General features: G+C 43.7%; 1 long non-coding RNA gene across 1 annotated transcript in view; it reads left to right on the top strand.

Moving 5' to 3' along the window:
• Positions 1 to 21,687, top strand: part of LOC135243238 (uncharacterized) — a 113,360-nt gene extending 91,673 nt beyond the window's left edge. The window contains exons 2-3 of the long non-coding RNA XR_010326587.1: positions 18,342 to 18,544; positions 20,784 to 21,687. This is a non-coding gene — a long non-coding RNA (uncharacterized LOC135243238). The remainder of the gene's footprint in view (positions 1 to 18,341; positions 18,545 to 20,783) is intronic.

The raw sequence follows: 21,687 nt of genomic DNA, 5'->3' as shown, positions 1-21,687 counted from the left end.
ATTCAGCTAGTCCCACTGATATGACAAATCAGAATGTTTATACACAAAGTCAAACTGCCACTGCCCAGTATAAAATGGTCCTTTCCTGTTTCTGCTGGATGCTTGGGTTGGGCTATCTATAGATATTGAATATGCTAAAGTCCAATAGGTGTGTGGAGCTGTGCATCCACATTGTACAAAGGGTGTGGGCAGGGTTTTCCCCTGGCCTTGACTTACTTTGGGAAATCACGAAAAAGATCTCCAGCTTCGAGCTTGCATAAGACTAAATATTTAATGATAATGTATTTAACAAATTAGTTTGAAGAACATTGTCATTGTTATTAGGTAACTAGTTGAGTGTAACAGTGGTTCTGTTTACATGCTCAACGATACCCCGATTATTATGAGTGAACAGTTTAAGGCGATATTCCACTTAAGTGTCTATGTGGTTCAGAACAACGTGATTTCTCGAATACCCAGGTTTACATGGATTCTTTTAATACTCAGTCTAAGGACAGCATAACTGACATAACAGTAATGCCATAATATTTCTTCATCTGTCCAAAAATGAGTCTTTTTATTAATAATTTCACCCCCAAGCTGGTTTGAGTTTGAATTGTACAAACAACATCCTTTCCATTTTGAGTCAAGTTGATTTGTCAAATACAGAGAGACAGAGGAACGCCAGCGGAGAGGGGGTCGGTCAACCTTCGGGCCCATAAATTTCTCTTACAGTGTGTTTTGGTGGCCAGAAGAGGCTCATAAAAGAGAACAGCTGGCCCTGGATTATTTTGATCAGATAGCCCTTTGATGATGTTACATACAGGGCTCACAAAGCGAACCGTACAGCACAGTTCATCCTCATATCTGAGCCTGTTTGACACAGCCGGACACCAGTCGTAAAATGGCGACGTTCTTCGTCTTATATTTCGGCCTAAGCCAAACAGCCGCCCTCGTAAAGTGTCGCTGCTCCCTCGTATATATACTGGCGATAGGATCCTCTGGATCAAATCGCCTGTGCTCATCTCTGCTAACGGAGAGGTGCAGAGGTTTATGTCCAGAGCTCATGAATCAGAGCAAATTTGTCACCAGTTTTAGAAATAGTTTGAGGGACCTTTATAAACTGACAGTTACTGTTTATGTAGACATTGCTTTTTTCCAACGAAAAAAAAAAAACTTTTTGTGTATTTAAGAGATAAGATTGGGCTAAAATAAACCTTTCAAAAAAATATGCTACAGCAGACATAAATGGAAATTATACAAACAGGAGACACAATGGAGTGGGGAAAAAATTAAACCGATAATGATATATTTTAATAAATATTTCGATGAGAGAAAAAAACTGAAAACATGAAATACTTCTGGTCATTCCAATCAGTAGCAACAACCCAAAAACTGGAGCACGGTGCAGTACCCTTAAAGCCGCCATATTGAATTTATTTTTCCCATGTAACCTGTTTATGTGCACGTGGCCGTTGGCCAGGTTTGCGATAATGCTTTCAGTGTTCGGTGGAGCATGCGATCCAGGCTTTTCTGGGTGCGGAAGTGATCCTTTTCAGAGTACAGGTGGCATGTGCATGAATCTCTCTCCATCTGGGAACATTAATATGGCCGTCTCTGCTTTTATATACGGAGATGAAACTCCCCACGACAGGCCGTAAATCGGAATGCTATAGTTACACAGGACAGCACAGACCAGACTAACTCTAAATCTTTAAATAGCTGCGTTTTCTATGCCATAGGAAGCATATATATTAGTCCTGCTTCCTCTTGTTGCTTTAACCATCAGTGTAATATATTCATATTAATATTTATAAAATATAAGCATATGCAAAATTATACATTATGTTCTAACTCCCTCGGTTGATACATTTTTGAGAGGCAACTCTCATCACTTTCCTTTATGCAGGAAGCGTATGTGCAGGAAGCCGTCATTCTGAAGTGTAGACGATATAAATATTAAATTATATTTAAATTTATTCTTTTTTTTCATTATTTAAATGAATTTATTACTCGCGTATTTTACTTATTTCCCTAACTTCGAACTTGTTTCATGTTATGAAGCTGAACACCCTGGAAAATTTGCAGACTAGTTCTAAATAAAAACCAAGGAAAATCAACTCTGGCGCACTCTACTCCTGAACCCCCCGGGATCTACACTTGGAAAACACAACGGCATACACCATGCGCGTTGTATTCTCGATTCGCCATTAATTGTCTCTGATCTTTCTGTTAATGTTGCTCCAAAACCGAAAATACAGTATGAAGGCACAAGTCTCCGAACTGCTTGTGCACAATGTAGACAGGTGAAGGTAGTTAAAATTGTGAAGCTGCTTTAATCAGATTAAATAGTTTAAATGTTAAACTTTTAACAAAAATAATTATTTTAAAATAAAATATTTTAATAAACTATTCAGTACATTACATAAAAACGTTTCAATGCACTTTTGTCTATTGGGCATTTGGTGAGCCTCAGTCAATTGACAAGCCTATATTTACTTAAATGAGGTGGGGCAGGGTTCTTGGAAAGGAAATTGTAGACCTGCCAGGACAACCGTGTGATTACCTTTGTTTCGGATTCATATCCCGGGCTCAGAGGGAAATGAAGGATTTCAGGAACTGTAATTGATGTCTCGTACCCGTCAGTGGTCTCAACAGCAGGGCCGAAAGCTCTCGCATGTTCCATATCATTAAGCCGAGTATGGATTTCACGCACAAACAAACACACTTTGAAATAATTGTTCAGACAGAAAGGCTCCGGCCTAATTTTCCGGGGGGGGGGGGGGGGTTTCACAAGGGAATACGTGAAGTGTATATACCATAGAAGTGTATTAGCTTCCAGGGCAGGCTGCGCTGTTGAAAGGGCTGCCTCGCTTAATGCCTATGGATCTGGGCAGATTGCAGCGGACGCTAATCCGGCTCTGCGCTCTCCGGAGGGGAACGGCTCCGCACGCCGACCCCGCGGCCTCTCGGGAACCCCGCGGAGTGCAGTCTGTGATTAAGTGGGGGGGGGGGGGGGGGGGGTGAATATCGGCCAGCCGGCAACGATTCCCTTTTCCTAACCGTCTAATTTACATGCCGGGGTGTCTGAGCCGCCGGGACCGCCGCTGGGAGGGAGAAGCAGCGCCGAGCCGCCTGGCTGGGAAGCACTTCCCGCAAGCCCGGGAACGCTGACCGGCGTTCCTCTGAGTGTCTGCCTGTATTCGGGGTGAAGGGCAACACATTATCCTGTGTTCAGCAGACCTGGGTCAAGTACGTATTTGTTTTGGATTCAAATACTTTTCTGTGCTCTGTTGATCTTGCCTGGTGTAATTGAGCCTGCCAATATGACGAGAAGGCGGGGTTTGCACTTTTTGAGAGTATTTCATTGGATCCAATACACCAGAAAAGTAAAGCTTAGAAAGGTACTTGAATCCAGAAAAAATAGGTATTTGAGCCAGGTCTGATGTTCAGCCATGGGTTAGTGAACTAAGTATTCCTTCATGTTGTGTGAGTACCGTGTACAACAGCTTCTCATTAATATAAAATAGCTAAGGCCCATATTACCATTTTAAAATTGTTGTTCTGTGTCTTCAGATATGAACAGCATACAAATTTGTGTCTTATATTCAAGATTAATAATGGAATAATAATGGTAGGAAGCACTCCTCCAATGAGATGTAAACTAGGGTTTTTTTCCTGCGAGACAGTAGACATACTGTAGCAAAAGTTTGGACATACCAAACGTAACTCATTTTTAGTGAAATTTCATGCTCTAATTTGGCACACATGCTGAATGCTAATTCTAAAGTAATCTGCTGATGATTTCATTTTTCAGGATAAGGCCCTTGGCTTGCAAATGGTAGTGTTTTAAAATAATTCACTTAAAATGGTTGGAACACTCTCAAACACCGCATTCCAGCTATGTGTGTGTGTGTCTCCGTGTGTGTGCAAGTGTATGCATGTGTGCGTGTGGATGTGTGTGTGTGTGCGTGCATGCGTGTGTGTGTGTGTATGTGTGTGCGTGCATGCGTGTGTGTGTGTGTGTGTGTGTGTGTTAATTGGGTCTGAAGTTTGTGAGGCTGCTAATTGAACGCAGAGCTGGGGGTCCTTAAATTCATACAGCATGTAATCCTGGGAGATGCAGTTTTCAACAAAAGCCCTTTCATCCTCTGGACACAAAAAAATCCCAAATAAACAAAGCAATTCAAAATGTCTTTGAATGATTCATTAGTTATGAAGAGTTTTGCCCCAGGAGAGAGGGTGAGCGCTCAGTAATCTAGTAAATGCGGGGAAGCAGTACATCAGCTGTGTGTGGTGGTAGCACGTGGGCCAGTTAATCGCAGATACAGCTGCCATTTTGATTTATCTGCACAGGATCTTACTGGAGGCGGGAGGCGGGCAGAAGGAACACTGGAGATTACAGGCAAAGAATCTCTATCTGCTGTAACAAGATATCGGACTCTTTGTTCTTTGCATCCGACATAAATGTTATCTCTGACATTACCGCATCAAATGTTCATTGGAATCAATAATCATTGGAACTTCTCAGAGCATAATGGTGGGGAGGGGAGAGGGTGATAAATATGAATTTGCAAGAGAAAAGGTCTTTTTATAACAATAACATTACACATAGCAATGACGCCATTGTCACGTGTTGTCTATCTGTGTACCTAAGGATAGGCAATACTTGTTTCATTCTTTATTTGTTCTCCCAGATTGTCATATTTATGAATGATGTCACTTGGATTCGCAGCCAGACACGGGATGCACATTTTGGCATGCGATGCCGTTGATCTGACGGGGCTGAGAAGGCTTTCGGCTTCCTGCTGTTTACGTTCACACGCAGCGTGGAAAAGATCCAAATGCTCACGTTACCCAGGCTAAACAAACGGGACGCTCGTAAACTCAGGCATGTCTCTGCCACGCCCGTTACGAGCTTGGGAAAAACATTGTAAAGGGACGTCTGTCTGTCTGTGATCCCCCGTGACGCCGAGAAGCCGTTGGGTTATGCTGGAGACTAAAGGTTCACATGTCACCTTTTGGTTTTTTTTTGGTCAAGAGACGGTCCCAGTGTCTGTACTGTTTTTGCCTCAATGTCTCACTCTAATGTCATATTCTTCAAATCTTTGTTTTTTGTTTAAATTCTCTTTCTTTAGATCTTTCAGTATATATTTACATGCAGAACACACACACATACACACAGTTAAATGCTAAATTAGTCTGACAGTGAAACAGAGACATTGGATTTTAAATAAAACAATGAACATGAGACAAATGTGCAGACTGTTAGCTTTAATTTTATGGCACTTACATCCATATCAGGTGATCTGTGTAGGAATTACAGCCCTTTCAATATGTAGTCCGTCCGTCCGTCTAACCACCCCCCACCCCCCCATTTTAGGGGAGCAAAAGTAATTGGACATAGAAGCACAATCTGACAACATCATTTTAGTGTTTGGTTGCAAACACTAAATCATCCATCCATAGGACAGTGTTCCAGAACCCCTTCCAGAACTGCCATTTTTAAATGTACTTTTTAGCAAACTCTGATCTGGCTGTTTTGTTCTTGAGGCTAATTAGTGATTTGCATCTTGCAGTGAACCCTCTGAAGTTATGCTGGTGTAGTCTTCTATTTATGGTAGTCTTTGACAGATCTATGCCTTCATCCTGGAGGGGGTTCTTGATCTGTTTGATAGTTGAAAAGAGGTTATTCTTCACAATTGCAAGTATTCGTCGGTTATTCACTCTAGTGTTCTTCTGTGGTCTACCAGATCGTTTGGTCTACCTAAGCTCATCAATGTGGTCTTGCTTGCTAACAATTTATCAAACAGTTGATTTTGACAGACCCGATTTTTTGGCTATGTCTGATTTATTATGATTCTTCAGTCTCAAGATGGCCTGCTTTACTGCCATTGGCACTTATTTGGTCCGCATGTTGAGAGAGAACAGCAACAGATGCCAAATGCAAATTGCGCACCTAGAATCAACTCTAGACCTGCTGTTACCTTTTGTGCATGAACTAATGATGCAAAGACACCCAACTAACCAAAAAACAGGTGAACAGTCAATTGTCCAATTGATTTTGCTCCCCTAAAATAGGGGGCTATGTATAAAAACGGATATAATTCTTAAACGGATCACCGGATGAAGATGTAATACTATCAGAATAAAGCTGACAGTCTGCACTTCAACCTCATAGTCATATTCATCCTCATATATTGTTTAATTTCATGTCCAGTGTACTGCAGTACAGACCCAAAACAGCGAACGAAAACTGTGTCACAAAAATTGTATAAATATAGCCTTGTTGCTTTCAATGGTTTTAAGCAGCATTCTTGGTTAGCATACGATACACTTCTAACCCCAAGCTGCCTAAACAAGTTAAATCAACTTACAGTTGAAATAACTGTGCATGAATAATGAAGCACTGGGTAATGTTTGCAATGATCCATTTCATTGAAGTGCCATTTTTTAAGAGTTATGGCATAACTTATCCATATGCAATAGTGCAGTGGTTCTCAATCTCAGTCCTGGGGGACCCCTGTATATGCTGGTTTTTGTTACTGCCAATCTTTTCCTCAATTATGTTTACTGAACACATGTGTGTAAGTTCTTTCATAATTTTTTCCTTAAAATTGCTAACACAACACAGGTTTGGCTCATTACCATTTGCTTAGTCTTTGAATTTGTCATTTATTCAAAGCCTATTTATTCACCTTTATTTTATTAGTTAAAAGAAGTCATCTTTTTTTGTAATAGTTTGAAATATAGTACAATGTGAATATGGGAATTTAATTCTTCATGGCCACCCATTGCTATTTATGACAAAAGGTGGCTTCAGAGGGTAAATAATCCCACTAAACATAAAAAGTGTAATTAAGAAATATTTCACAGTTTGTTAAACTTCTCGGATTGCGATTGTGGTTTGAATGAATAACAGCATGCACAGAGGTCCCCCAGGGCTGAGTTTGAGAACCACTGCAATCGTGTACACAGTGGCACAAAGTCACAAACAGTCTCCAGTGAAATAGTTTTTACTTTTCTTTGATTGCCTACACCATATGAGTGAGTCTGCAGTCCACTGCGGCAACACCTGAACCTCAAAGAACAAAAGACATTTCTGCAAAACGGTAAACACAACACAAGCCTGAACACATAACACAAAATTCAGTTAAGTCCTGTCGAACTAGATTTTCACGATCTGATCCCAGCATAAAACAGTGATGCATGAGTGTGTTTTTTTTTACTGCACACATGGAACATGTGCAAAAACACGCACATGTGCAAAAAGTTCATCTGAAGTCCGATCTGTTATTGAACAAAAAAAGAAAACCGAAAGTTGGCATAGAGAAATGGATGAAGACGGAGGACAAAGGCAAACGAGAGAAAGAAAAGAACTGCAAGCAGGAGCCCAGAATGAAAGGGCAGTCTGTATCCTCAGCAGTAGACCAACGAAGGGAAGAATGGATGTGTCCAATCAAATTAGGGCCACTGTTGTAGGCTATTTCATTAGTCATGGTTTTACATTAAGAGAAGCTGAGCAGAAGGTTCAGCCAAATTTAAACTCATTGGCTGGTGGCGTCAATAGTTATGATATTTAGAAATGAGCGTAGACAAGAGACCTTATTCTGCACTTCACTGTATCACAGCATATGATGTAAAGAGTTTTATGATTACAGTATATCTTCTTTGGCAATCAAAATGTCATTATTGTCATTTAACAGTTGAAGAACAGGACCATTCTGTTGATCATTGAAAACTTTTCACCACAGAAGAAGAGGGGGCCATTGTGTTCATGGTGTTGGCCAATAAAGAGATACGCTTTATGTGGGGAAGTCATAGAAATATCACAGAAGACCATGACATTTTCAATGATGTCAGTCTCATGTTTTTTGGTCATAAATTTCTGAGCGAGAATTATCCCTGGTTGACCTCCACAATGAGGTCTTCACAGGCTTGATCCATATCTTGACGGAGGGCAGCTTGTGCAAATGGCCAATGACTGAACACCTTTCAGTGCCAGGCAGAGAAGAAATCTTCAGCGGGTTGTGCCTAAAACCACTATGGAGGCTCATATCGTTCCAGATCGTTATGTAGTTGCCTTCAGTTTGTTCCTTCAGGGAATCAGTGAGCCACTGAAAAAGACCGTTGAGGAAATTCAAAAGGTGGTCTGAACTGCAGGGGCCTTCAAGCGCATGGTGGTGGATGGCACCAATTTGACATGTGGCGGCTCGCACGGCAATACGTACACCAGGTCCATGGTGTTTCTCGGACTTGCAGTTTCCATGGAAATACTATATGCAGCAGAACACAGCACAGGCACCGAGGCTAGGGTAAAGCACAGTGTTTTAGTTTTGGGTTTTTCAGTGTTTTGGTACTGCGTGAGGTTGCTTACTGGTTTTCCCTCTGAAAGATCTGCATGGTGGAGGAAATTGTTGACCTAGAGAGATGAGGCTGGATTCGTCTCCCTGCTTCAGCCAAGGGTGGCCCAACAGCTTACAATATGCTCCATGACAGCAACTCTAATGCCGATTGGTGTGACTGGTACCCACTTCCTGCCCTTTGTTACTGCCCCTGTTCCACTCTCCCACCTTTTGTGTGCATACCTCTCCCTCTGACCCTCCCTCTTTCTCTTTTGTCTTCGTCCAATCCAGACTTTACCTTCGTCAACCTTTTTTTTTAAATATTAATTTGGTTCCCAAAGTGGGGCAGAGTTAGCCAAATTTCCACCGTAATTTGGATTGTCCAACTGTCTGAAACCACAGCGGCACTTGTGCGCAAACCCCACTGCCATTTCCAGAGATATTAGACTGTTGTGGTTCTCCTCTGAAAGACAGGGTGTTACACGTCTGCTTCTTTTGGCACTGCAGACTATAGCAAAGCTTGCATAGAGAGGAAGACATTTTCTATGGTCTTCTCTACCTTTTATGTAGGACCTAGGACTGATTGGTTAATTAAGAATTCTGTGCCACAGCATTTGCACAATGGGTGAAATGGCTAACACGAGTGCAGCTAAATATCTTCTATTGAAAACCACTTCTGAGCTATTTTTGAACCAAGCACTAAGAATTCAATCTTGCATTCACGGAAGACATTTGCATTTGCAGTTTCGCCAAACAGTGAAAAGCATTTCCCATTAGTGAACGGAGTCAAAAGCAATTTAGTTATGCAAATAAGTTCAGAGATAAGAGCACAGTTTATTGTCATTTAGCTGTCTTTGCCCACAGTTGTTTTAAAAAAAATGTTTTCGAGCAATTGAGAGACAATTATCTGATCACAGTGTCATATCGATGCTAATAGCTTTGGGTTTGCCTTTGTGAAATGTAGAGAATAGAACTTAAATTTATGAATATGAAAATAAATGCTATTCTGTATGGGTGTGCAATTCAAGGTGGTTTATTGTTGTGACCTAAAAAAAAAAAAAAAAGAGTTAAAATGGAAACTGCTTTCCAATTTATGCTCATATATCCAATTCCTGTGCCTAATTTATCAGCGTTACCAGATACAGTACAATCCTGTCTTAGGCCCATCAACTCGCTGAGGGAAATGACACATTCTCATATTGGCGATTCTCAGAAGAGCTGAGAGCGACAGCCAATAAGACGACTGCATTAACGCATCACACATGGGAGAGCACACGGACAGAATATACCGCCCGCTCCTACTCCTGAAGCCCTGGATTATCCTCATTAAATCACACTGTGTTAGCACTGTCTGGATGCCTGATTCAAAGCATGCGTACGCTAAGGACTGAGCTCTTTCTTTTTTTTCTTTAAAAAAAAAAGACATTTTCCTTAGTTTGCAGATTTATTTCTGTGAGAAGTACAGTCGAGGGAGCTGTGGGAATAGGATGCCCGGGATCTTGCAGAAATCCTCTCCAAGGTCTTCGCCTTTAAAAAAGAAAGAACAAAAACAAACCAGCATGAGAAAGGGGACGTAAATGTGCATGTTCAGCTAATTAAACTGGGTAGCTAAGAAATATGAGGGAGAAAAATCTGCTCTGCCTAGTCCGAGGTCTGGATTCAATTAACATTTGTCTTTATCTTAATTAAAAGCAAGAATTTTTTTTTTCCCCCACATACAGTTTGGTGAGTTGAGCAATTGCAAAAACTAGTGTTGCCTACAGTTTGTGAAGCAAAAGTGTAGTGTTTGTGTTTACCCGTAAGCCAAAGTTAAGGACACGTGTCGGAGTGCCAAGGTGAACAGGTTGGGACTCCCACACCTTCTCTGAGTGTCATAAGTGGCATAATATGCCCGTGAGGGATGTGGTCTAATCCGTGAGCGAGAAACGAACAGATCGTTCCCGGGTAGTTACACCTCAATGGAAGGCGGACGCAGGGCCCTGTCGTTAGCCATTACGTTCCAGCTGTGTGCATTTGGGGCATTGTGGGTAGAAGAGGGAGCAGGGTCTTTACCGAAGGTTCATGACGCTGTGGAAAAAAGAGGTCAATACGGATGAGAATTATGACTGTTCCTGACGCATTCGACACTAACCTGAGCAAGATGGGCTCTGCAGTGAGTTTCTGCTCTGAGGAAGCCAGGCTGGTCTGAGTGAGAGGGGATGAGAGAGGGAGAGAGAGAGAGAGAGAGAGAGAGAGTGAGGAAGAGAGAGTGAGGGAGAGACAGAGAGAGAGAGATGGAGAGAGAGATCATAATTACAGTCAAAACCTCCATAATTTGGGCTGTAGCCCACCCTCCTTTTCCTGCATTCCTAATTAGAGACCCCTCACCAGCCCTTAACACTTCTGCCCACTTGCGCCTCTCCTCAGCCCCCTCTCGCAGCTGTCCATTTTCTCTCCTCCTTCTTCATCCTCTCTTCTGCGGAACATGTGGCACGCACATTACGCTGAAATATTTCTGAGGTATAAAGGCCAGAGAGATGGAGAAATTCCGAAGCTCGGGGGCGGGGGTTCGGCCTGGCACAGGCTCCGCCCTCACGCAGAAATGGGCGGAGCCTCTGGGTGTGAAGTTCCACCGAGCCTCGTCTTAAGAGCTCCATCCGTTCCCTCGGTCACCGCGGAGCCTGCCTGTGGAGGACTGGCTGTCTGTCGGGCCAGCAGTCTGTGTTTCACAATGCTGGCCTGCGCGTGTGGCCCCGCATTTCAGAGGGTACCGAGCCGCAGTGCATTGTGGGGGCAATGGGAAGCCAATGCTGTTGACATCAGTGTGGAACGGGAAGAATGCACTACTAAATGCAATCAGGTTCTCAGGTTTGGCTGTGCCCTACTCACGTTACCGCGACTCCCTCAAAACAATGACGCCATTGTCTGTTACCACAACACAAACACACACGCGCTTGCTCACGCTAAAAAAATCCGCAGACATTTCACATACGGTACGGCACGAAACCAACGTGCACTCGGTAAAACAACACCAAACCAACACACATTCTACACATAACACAAAACCCACACACATCACAAAACCCACACACAGTCTGCACTCAGCGCAAAACCAGTACACATTACATGCATGCGAAACAAAACCAGCATACATTCCTCATACTTTAGGTTTATCAGCCTAATCTCCAGTTCAGTAAAGATTCCCTGCAGTGTCTAGAATGTTATACGGCTATACTGGTGAAGAAGCTCAAATCAAAATTAAGATTGAATCTTGAACTTTCTCAAGCTTGGAAACCACATTACTGCATTTATCAGGAGATTTTCATCTGGCTGGATATTAGGTCAGATAAGTGGACATTAGTTCAGATAGGTGTAGAGTAACAGATGGATGAAGATTATCAGAAGGCTGGAAATTATGTCAAATGGCTGCAGGTTAGATCAGGCAGGTGTATCTTTTCACATGTAGGTCAAGTAGCTGGACACTGAAACAGATAAATGGACCGTAGAGGTGCATGTTAACAGATAGGAGTAGATAATCATATCGGTCAGGATATTGGTGGGGTGATGAGAGAGAGCTGGGCCTGTTTGCAGAAGGGTGGAGGACTGGCTCCCGGATGAGGTTCTCCTCGTGTACCATTGACTCAAAGGCTTTGTGGGGAAAAGTCTGTGGTGTAAAAACTGTAACATCCAAAATGCCAGCTGTCAGTCCCTCAGACGGGGCATAACAAATATTGATGAATGTTCCCTGTGGCGGGCATAAGGGGGGCGCCGACGTGAATAATGGAGACGTAGTTACTGCGGGGTACAGATGTGTACCCCTCTCGGAGGCCCTGCGACTGTGGTCTGGATGCTTTTCGGTCACAGCTGTTAAACTGACAGCGCAGCCATGTAGTAAAATGGCCTCTCCAGAGCAGAGATTTCTCTCTGCGCTCCGGCCAAGTTACAGTTACAGCCAAGAATTTACGACAAAGTACATGGATAAAAAAAACTATCTGTTTGCAAAAGATTCCTTCAAATGATTTTTGTTTGGAGTAATTTAGTAATTCCAAGCAGGGGTCATTGCTAAAAAGATGTATATCTCTGCCATTTCTTTGACAATATGGCCGTCATCCTCCCAACTGTGGCAGATTTACTGGGTATTCGCAGTTGAAGATTTGTGTGTTACATATGGCATAAGCGGCCCTATTTTGGTGAGAGCAGTAGCCTGGTGCAAATGTGGAATATGTTAGTCCACCAAGACTGGTAGTTTCGTGGTCTGCAGTTTGAACCAACATGCATTGGGAGTTACAATAGGGGATGTGTCAATAGAAAAAATCTGGCGCTGTTCGAGTTTGAGGTCTAATAATGCTTTTTTTTTACTTGAATGACCACTTTTTACTTGATTGTACAATGCAGTTTTGCAACATTGTGTTATTTTGGGGCTTTGGCCAAAGCACTCGTGAACATTCCACATATGGTACAGTCGAGTGTTTACACAAGACTCTTTGATGGATGTTGAGATGAGAGAGAGAGAGACCACATATACTCAAAAGATCAAAAGATATGCCTTTGCCAAATAAATATACTGTATGTGTGATAAGTAGAATTTTAGGTTTTGTGTGGTAACACACCAATTTAAAGAATTTTGTTCCTTTCATTGGAATAGTTATGAGCTTTCCCCTCATTTAAATAAGCTACTCTCGTTTTGCAGCTAATGACCAATAAATAAACCAGCTGTAACGGGGATCTCATTAGAACTGTATGTTTTTTTTTTTTTTTCGAATATGCATCTCCTTTTCTCTGACCGACTCTCTTTGGTATCCTTAGTAAGCTGTTTGATTTGATTAAGCTCCGTCTTTATATCAAACAGCTGCCTGGGCTTTCTTAATTGCGCCCAGTCTTGAGGTAGGCTACCTTACAGGATCACACAGTGACCTGCTCAAATGTGCACACTGGAGAAAAAATAAAAATAAATAATACCCAGATGCACATAAACATGAAACAAAGTCGAGGAAACGTGTTTCAGCTGATGCGAGTCATTTTCTGGCAAATACATCACACTCGAAAGTCTTGTTGCAGAAGACCTGCATCAGTCTAAATGTGCGTTGTGATTTTGTGTTTAAAAGCATCTGGGTAATTATTTAAGCTATTTGCGCTTTTTTCTGTCGATGGAGTGCTAACGGTCTCACCCTGCTAGGTGGGTTCTGCTAATAAACCGCACTTTTTTTTAGTAATACCGTGACTCACACTTTGAGACATTCTTTTATCTTTTTTTATCAAACACTCTTTTTTTCCCAAATTGTGTTCTTTAACAGAAGTGCTGGAATACTTCAATTTCTTGGAAAGTAATTTGCATCAGTTTATTGCTTGTTTTCCCTTCTCAGATTAATATTGATAAGGCATAATTGCGTAAAATGCTTCGGGTGACGGTGGCGCACTTTCTTGGTTCCTCTTTTCATTCAACCCAGTATAGTGCAATTCTGAACTAGCATTTGATATCAAGCGTTTCTGATCATACAGCCAAGAAACGGAATGGTACGAGAATGATTCAACTAAATTCCATTTATGTTTTACCTTTTAGAGGGGGGAGTTGATTTGTTTTTGTGTTTTGTTTTCGGAACATATGGGGCTGCATATGGTGTTATGGTTTCAGCCCTGGATGTGATGGCCTTGGGTTCACATCCCAGATGGAACGCCGCTATGGTACAGCGAGCTACATTACCTCCATTTAATTTCTGACCGGGAAAACGCACGCGTGTACGAAGGCATCTGCTCTGCGATTTAAACGGAACAGCTGGAAATTCTCCTCTCTATTGTTCTCCGGAATAATTCTGCAGGTTGAAAAATAATCCTTTTAATCACAAGGCTTTCGGGGTATAGGCTTGATTGGCAGAGAAAATAAATTAAGCGAACTATTTTATCATTCTTGCGGTATCTGACCTGTGGAGCCGCCAAGCGCGTCCTGTTCGGACGCAACGGTTCGTTGCTTGCGGCCGCTGAAAACAATTTGCATACGGAGATGCCCTGGAAAGAGCAAATATGCGCGGGTGACAGGCGTTCTTTATTGTCTCATTTTATTGGTTTTGGCGAGGCACGGAGGCATCGGTGTATTATCATAAAAACAATTTATACGGCTCGTTAAAAAAACCCGACTGCCTCCTGATCACGGAGACACAGAGCCTTTTGAGGTGAAGAGGGGCGCTCGTGCTTTCACCGTCGGCACGGGCAGCCCGTCCGCAATGAACCGACAGAAACGCGTGAACGACTTGCTGTGGCTTGTAGTGTCAGGTATTGTACGCACCTGCCTCACATTTATATTACAGGGGTTAATGGTTTCTAATGAACACAGAGTCGTATCATTGGAGGAAAGCTGATGGACTGCTCTTCTGAAGAACTGTGCCTCATTCAGCAGTCTGGTCTCTAGAAACAGTACGCAGTAAAATGTCTGGTGTTAATTCAGCTTTAACAATGTTAATTCAACTCAGTTTGGTCAGAATGTTATCTGTTAGAGTTGAATTAACACTGTTAGAGATGAATTATCACTGGAAATTGTACTATGTACCCTGTCCTTCCCTCCGACACACCATGCCATGGATGGACAAGGAGAGTCATGTCCGTCTCTGAATTGCAAGCCCGCTCTTACTCTTAACTAATTAATTAGTCCTGTCGTTATCATGATTTCACATTTCAGTGAATTTCTCACCAAGGTCATGAATAAAAGCTGAAGACTGTGTTTGTTTCCCTGTAGAGAACACACAGAACATTGTCTATCTACGATTCTAACTACTGTGTTCGTGTGTTCAGCTGATTTTGGCTGGAGTAATTGGTGGCTACAAAACTGCTTACACACTGGCCCTCTGGAGACACAGTTGCCCACCCCTGTTCTGTATTCATTCTCTGTTTCTAAACCTACTTCTGCAAGCAATGTCTCTACAGCTCAGTTCTAAATGAGAATTAAATTGCTAATTGAAGGTAAATTAAAGGTATCTGCTGTTAGTGTTATTTTTTTAAGTAACGCAAATGATGGGGTGTAAGTAACGGCATTTCTTAAACTATGAAAGAACACTTTCTTTTAAACCCTGCCCCATCACTGAAAGTACAGATTGATTGTATATTTGAACTTTTGTGGGGCTAAGTGTTTTCAAATATATAAAGTTGCTGGATTAACTGTAATTGGTATATACACTGTATGACCAAAAGTATCTGGACACCCCTTGGTCTGGGGCTGTTTTTCATGGTTTGGGCTAGGCCCCTTAGTTCTAGTGATGGCAAATCTTAATGCTACAGCATGCAATGACATTCTAGATGATTCTGTGCTTCCCGAACAGTTTAGGGAAGGCCCTTTTCTGTTTCAGCATGACAATGTTCCCACGTACACAGTGAGGTCCCTATAGAAATGTTTTTTTTTTTGTTTTTTTTGAGAATGGTGTGGAAGAACACAGTGGCCTGCACAGAGCCCTGACCTCAACCCCATCCAACACATTTGAGATCAACTGGAAAGCCAGGCCCAATCGCCCAAACAGTGCCCAATCTCATTAATGTTCTTCTGGCTGAATGGAAGCAAATCCCTGCAGCAACGCTCCAACATTTAGTATAAAGCCTTCTCCGAAGAGTGTAGGTTGTTATAGCAGCAAAGGGTGAACCAACTCCATATTAATGCCCATTATTTTGGATGAGATGTTGGATGTCAGGAGTCTGCATACTTTTGGCCATGTAGTGTAGTTGAAAATGAACGCATTACTCCCTAAACAACCATAGAACGTCATGGGAACAGCTGTCTCATATTTATGGGGATTTTACCAAAGATGTGTTGAATAAATGTTTGTACTGAGATTAACTCTAAACGATACAGTGCACACAAACTGAACTAAGGGCTCCGTTGTTATGAAACGCAGAATTTTTGTGGCTCGTTAATGTCTGCCAAAGCTGTCCTCTGTTTGTTGAATTCACAAGTTGCAGGGCCGGATTCCCACAGGTCACTTCCACACAGCACTGCGTGCTCAGAGACGCACATATGTGATGGAAACGGTCGTTAAGACTTCCTGTCCGTACTCGCTCCAGCTGCAAAAGAATATCACCGCACAGGGAAATCCACCGACCGTTCTCTTCTGAGCGTGCTCTGTCCACCGACCGTTCTCTTCTGAGCATGCTCTGTCCACCGACCGTTCTTCTGGCATGCTCTGCACCGACGTTCTAGCTGCCGTCCACGTCTCTCTAGCATGCTCTGTCCACACCGTTCTCGAGCATCCTGTCCTCACGTTCTCTTCTGAGCATGCTTGCCCTCACTGTTCTCTCTGAGCCTCTGCCACTCACGTTCTTCTGCATGCTCTGTCCACCGACCGTTCTCTTCTGAGCATGCTCTGTGTCCACCGACCGTTCTCTTCTGAGCATGCTCTGTCCACCGACCGTTCTCTTCTGAGCATGCTCTGTCCACCGACCGTTCTCTTCTGAGCATGCTCTGTCCACTCACTGTTCTCTTCTGAGCGCGCTCTGTCGTTCCATGGAGCATCAGTGCAACGACAGTGAGTGCAGGGATCAGGAAAAGAATTTCCTGTTTTTACTTTTCTTTGTCTGTACCCCTGCTTATGGGGGGGGGGGGGGAGCTGAGCAGTTTGGAACTGCTGGTGTTTGGGACAGTGAGAGCCGCAGTGCGGGGAGACAGCTATGCGTTTGCGTGCAGGAAGACACCAGCACTGGGGCATGCTGCTCGCCTCATATTGAACACATTTGTGTAATATGTTGTGGTTTGGATGAGTTATCCATTGCAAACAGGAATCAGCTGAGACCAAAGTGAAACCGAAATGGGGGGTGAAAGTTCCCCCGTCATGTGATTTGTTGCCGGGGGAGACAGACAGATCTCTCGTCACACTTAATGGCGGACATGGGAGGAATCTCGAAGATGTCACAGCAGTCTGCGATAGCTTTATCTTACTTAAAAGTGTGTGTGTGTGTCCATGCGTGTGTGGTGTGGGTGTGTGTGTGTACGTGTGTGGCGTGTGTATGTTTGTGTGTCTGTGTCTGTCTGTCTGTGTCCATGCATGTGTGTCTGTCTAATTCTGTGCATATGTTTGTGCATGGATGTAGACTGTGTGTGTGTGTGTGTGTTTGTGCATATGTGTATATGCAGTATGCCCTTTTGCCTGTGTCTCTGTTTGTATGTTTGCGCATGGGTGTCGTGTGTGTGTAGTGTGTAATGTGTGTGTGCAGGTCAGCAGGTTCTTTTTGATGGCTTGGTATCAAAGGCAGTTTGTTGGAAAGTTGCATGTTGATCAGAACGGCATGGCTGCCCCACTCTCCCTTTTGGTTGTGGGATCAGTACTTAAGCCAATGAGCTGCATGGACTCAGTCTCTCCTTGCGTTTAACATATTCCTCCTGCTCCGACTCGATCAGGAACATCCTCCTCCGCATGTGGCTAGCCACACGTGCGGTACCGCTAAGACTTGAAAGGGCGGGTGATTTAAGTGGACCGGACACTGGGATTGCTGACTGTGCACTGAGACTGATTCCACTGTGTTTGTCCACTCTGGGCTCTGAGACAGTAGAACACTGAGTCACACTGGGAAAGCACTCTGTCACGGCAGATCGGCAGCAAAGGACCATGGGAAACTACCCGCTACCTTTTTTTATTTTGCAGCTTGTTGTGGCAGAGCTTGGTCCAGCAGAGGGAATCGGATTAATCTGTGGCCACGCCTACCGGTTAAGTAGGCACACACATCTAGGTCGCATCAACCAATCAGCTCAGGGCTTATAAAAGTGTGCTTCCCTCCACTGTAGGTGTCTGAGCCCAGGGAATCCCTGTGACGAGAAAGCAAAACCAAGTGAGAAAGCTTTCATTCATGTTTTCGCTTATTTTGTGTTTCTATTTTTGTTTTTATTTTTACTTTTTTTTGCCAGGATCCCGTGAGGGCGAGTGTTGAAGATTTGCTTGTTTATTTGAAGAACTCGCTACGCTAAGAATCTCCCCGTGTCCAGCTGTGCTGTCTCTCCCCGCGGTGTCACCCGGCGTGTGACACTTGTATATTTGTATTAATGCTTTTTTCTCCCTCTTTTTCTACCAGTTCGGAGCACCCAATCGTTCCCTGGCTGCGGGTATGCCCCCCCCCCCCCCAGTGCGGACGAGCCCACGCTCCCTCTCGTCAGCGGCTGATTCCGAGGCTGAGCCCGCACGGGCAGGAAGTGGGGAAGTCTGAGGAAAGAAGCGCGTCACGTACCGCTCGAGCGAGCAGATGGGGAGCATCGGACCGAGCCCCTCCCTCCCTGGGTGAGCTGATGGCCAATTACACTGTGGCCTGTAGGGGCTGCCGGGCGGTACTGGTTTAATATTTAAGATTTAATACCAGACTCTGGGGTCTATCCTTACATTGGAACCACGCTTAACAGGATGTCCTGCCTCACATATACGAGCCCCCAAATATGTATTTTTCCCGTTCCTCATACCACATCTGTCCGACTACATCGTAAACACATACACACAACATTTAGAGCTTTTTTTCCAGCTGGAAAATGATATGAAATGTTGCCCAACACAATCACAAGAACATGTGACCATATCTTTCTATAACATGAAGACGGGTGTGGTAAAAACATTCTTATGACGTCACCGCAGCCTTTGTGCAACGTTGTGGTAATGTTGAGTGAGGTCTTTGAGGCTGGATGAACAGCGAGCTGGGCGACACGTGTCTTTCACATGAGCCAGCAAAGCTCTCATCAGTACTGCTCTCCAGCTGATCGCTTTGGCACAGGATGAAAAAACAGCCACATTCTCAGCTGCATCCCACACTGAGCGGTATCGTGCGAGTGTGTGTGTGTGTGTACAGTATGCGTGCAAGCGTGAATGTGTGTTCGTGTTTGTGTGTGCAAGCACGAGTGTGCGTTTGTGTGTGAATGTGCACATGTGGGGATGAGTATAAGTGTGTTTGCGTGCATGATTGTGCATGCCTTGTGTCTAGGTGTGCATTTGTGTTTCTGTGTATGTTTGAGTGTGTCTGCGTGTGTTTACACTCTAGTGCTTTACAGATCTACAGCACATCTACAGCCAGAATCTCCAGCTCTGTAAAGTTACTTGCTCTTTGAGAAGGTGCCATGTAAGATATCATCTGCCTTCCCCAGAATCACTTTGTCTTCAGCATCAGCATCGTACCTGCAATACATCATCTTTGCTGTTAAAATTATACATCTGGGTGCCCTGCAACTGCAGTCTGGCCTTAAAGCAAAAACAACTGTGACTTCACTTGGGACAAACAGGAAAGTCTCGCATTTTTGTCTCGTGACATCTTCTCACATACATTGTGTTTTGGGGGGAACTTTGGTGCTGAAATTCTTCATTTCCTTTAATGTTGTCTGTTTCCCCTTTACTCGTGCGGTTATTATGTCAGCGATGTCGCTGTTTGTTGTCGTCTTTATTCTGTTTTTTTTTTTTTACTGAACTGAAGTGTAAAACTCAAAGACGTTGCGCGTTAGCCTGCCTCGAGAGTTCTGCCCGTAATGCGAACCAGAATCGTTTCGGTTCTCGAACCTCAGACCGGCCTTCGTGCAACGGTCGGTTCTCTTCAACGAGCGCGTCTGGGAAACGCGTTATAAAAAGAAGTGCGTTGGCCTGTCGCGGGGTATCGTATGATCGGCTGCTATCGATCATGCCAGATAATCCCAGCGGCCGTATTGCGAGCTGATTCGCCCGCTCAAATCATCTTAGAAGAAAGGGCATTTATCACGAGGACCTGCGCTTCCATTTACCAGCAGGCCTTGATTGATCCGCTGATCAAATTAAACTGCTTCACAATGGCAAACCAATGAAATTTATAGCGGCTTATATTGATCTTATTTCTCCAGTAATGTGTCTTCGCTCTCGCTGAGAGCATTGCTGAGCATTGAGTGAGCCAAACTGTATTTGCCATTTATTTCCAATTACTCTGTAATTTTCCTATCATAACCGCTGACGATTTTTTTTTTTAAAGGACATCTGGCATTGTTTCTGAAAAAAAAATTGCAGGCAATTTACCTTCAAGCAATCCTTCTGCATCTTTTTCGTGATGGGACGGTTTGCTTCGAAACGTGTGTAAGTTAGAAAATGTATCCCGCAAATAGTAACAAATACGGGCATTACAGGAACACTCACAACACGAGTCATCAGATACCAACCTCTGCACTGAACTTTGCTGACCAACAGACGTGTTTCAAAAAATAATTAGAATTTGCTTAAATACTCAAATTTAAGGACAAAAGCCCTCACGGCAGTTGGATTGTATCGGTCCCCTTCATCCCTGATCGTGCATCCATGAGAGGACATTCTGTAGATTTAATGAGCTATTAAAAACATAAACACATTCTGTTTGGCTTGCAGGTGAGTATAGTTTGGTTTATTATTTTCACTAGTCGATTCATTTGTTCACTTTTATATTCGATTGTGTATCTGCTGCAAAAGTCTAATAAATTCACATTTACATAATACAGTGTACATTATTAGTTGGTACAGAGGACATTCGGACTATTCACTCTTTAAGGTTGCTTCCCAGAGATGAGATTTCCAGATCAGCACCTTGGAGAGCCACAGTGATAGTCTTCCCTCAGCCTGCAGTTCAAAGCTCCACCGTCAAAGTCCACCAGGCGAGTACACTTCAATCACACAGGACCTGTACAATACAATCACACTGGGCCTGTTGAAATTCCCCGGACCTCTTTGCGAAAAGACCGGCCCGCTAACTAGGCACAAAAGTTAACCCGCTGCTGTTACTCTCTCCCATTATTTAGGCCTGTAAATATGACTTGATAAAAAGAGAGCCATCCCTTCCGCAGCAGTTTCCAGTCCCCTCAGAGGTGTGAAAACTATATGGGGAATGCGAACAGATGTCCCGCAGGTCAAAGGCCGCGAGCGCACGACCGAATCGGAAATGGAATCTTCTAGAAAAGATCGGCGAGCGGGGTGTGCGGGCCTGACCTCGAGAGACGCGCTCCTTTTCGTGGAGGACATGCTTGGGAATGTACTGATCAGGACGGCCAAAACAATCACAGCTCAGGCTCTTTGGTATGTAAGACCAAAAAAAACAAACAAATTGAGCTCTCCTCGGTACTGGGAGTGTGGGCTGGGCGTGAGTGGGTGCATGGGAGGGGCATGGGCAGGGCATGGAAGGGTCGGGACACAGCTGCGATGGGTCATGTTATGCAGGGGACCAGCAGTATGGCAGTTTGACCCTAACATGACACAGGCACATGACATGAAAGCAAAGCCTTACAATACGGGCTGCAGTCTGCAATATTCCACCGCACATTCCAACGACTTGAGTAATACGCACATAAACAAATGAAAACAGAGCAAAGGAAAACATGTTAAGAGACATGAAGTGAATCTCAGGACCGTACACGCTCGCGTTTAAGTGCTACAAACCCGGTCCTTTAGAACACTGATTT

Source organism: Anguilla rostrata, chromosome 17, assembly GCF_018555375.3.
Source record: "Anguilla rostrata isolate EN2019 chromosome 17, ASM1855537v3, whole genome shotgun sequence".
In the NCBI taxonomy this organism is placed as follows: Eukaryota; Metazoa; Chordata; class Actinopteri; order Anguilliformes; family Anguillidae; genus Anguilla; species Anguilla rostrata.
The sequence above is the reverse complement of the archived record's forward strand: the minus strand, read 5'-3'. Positions and strand labels throughout refer to the sequence as shown.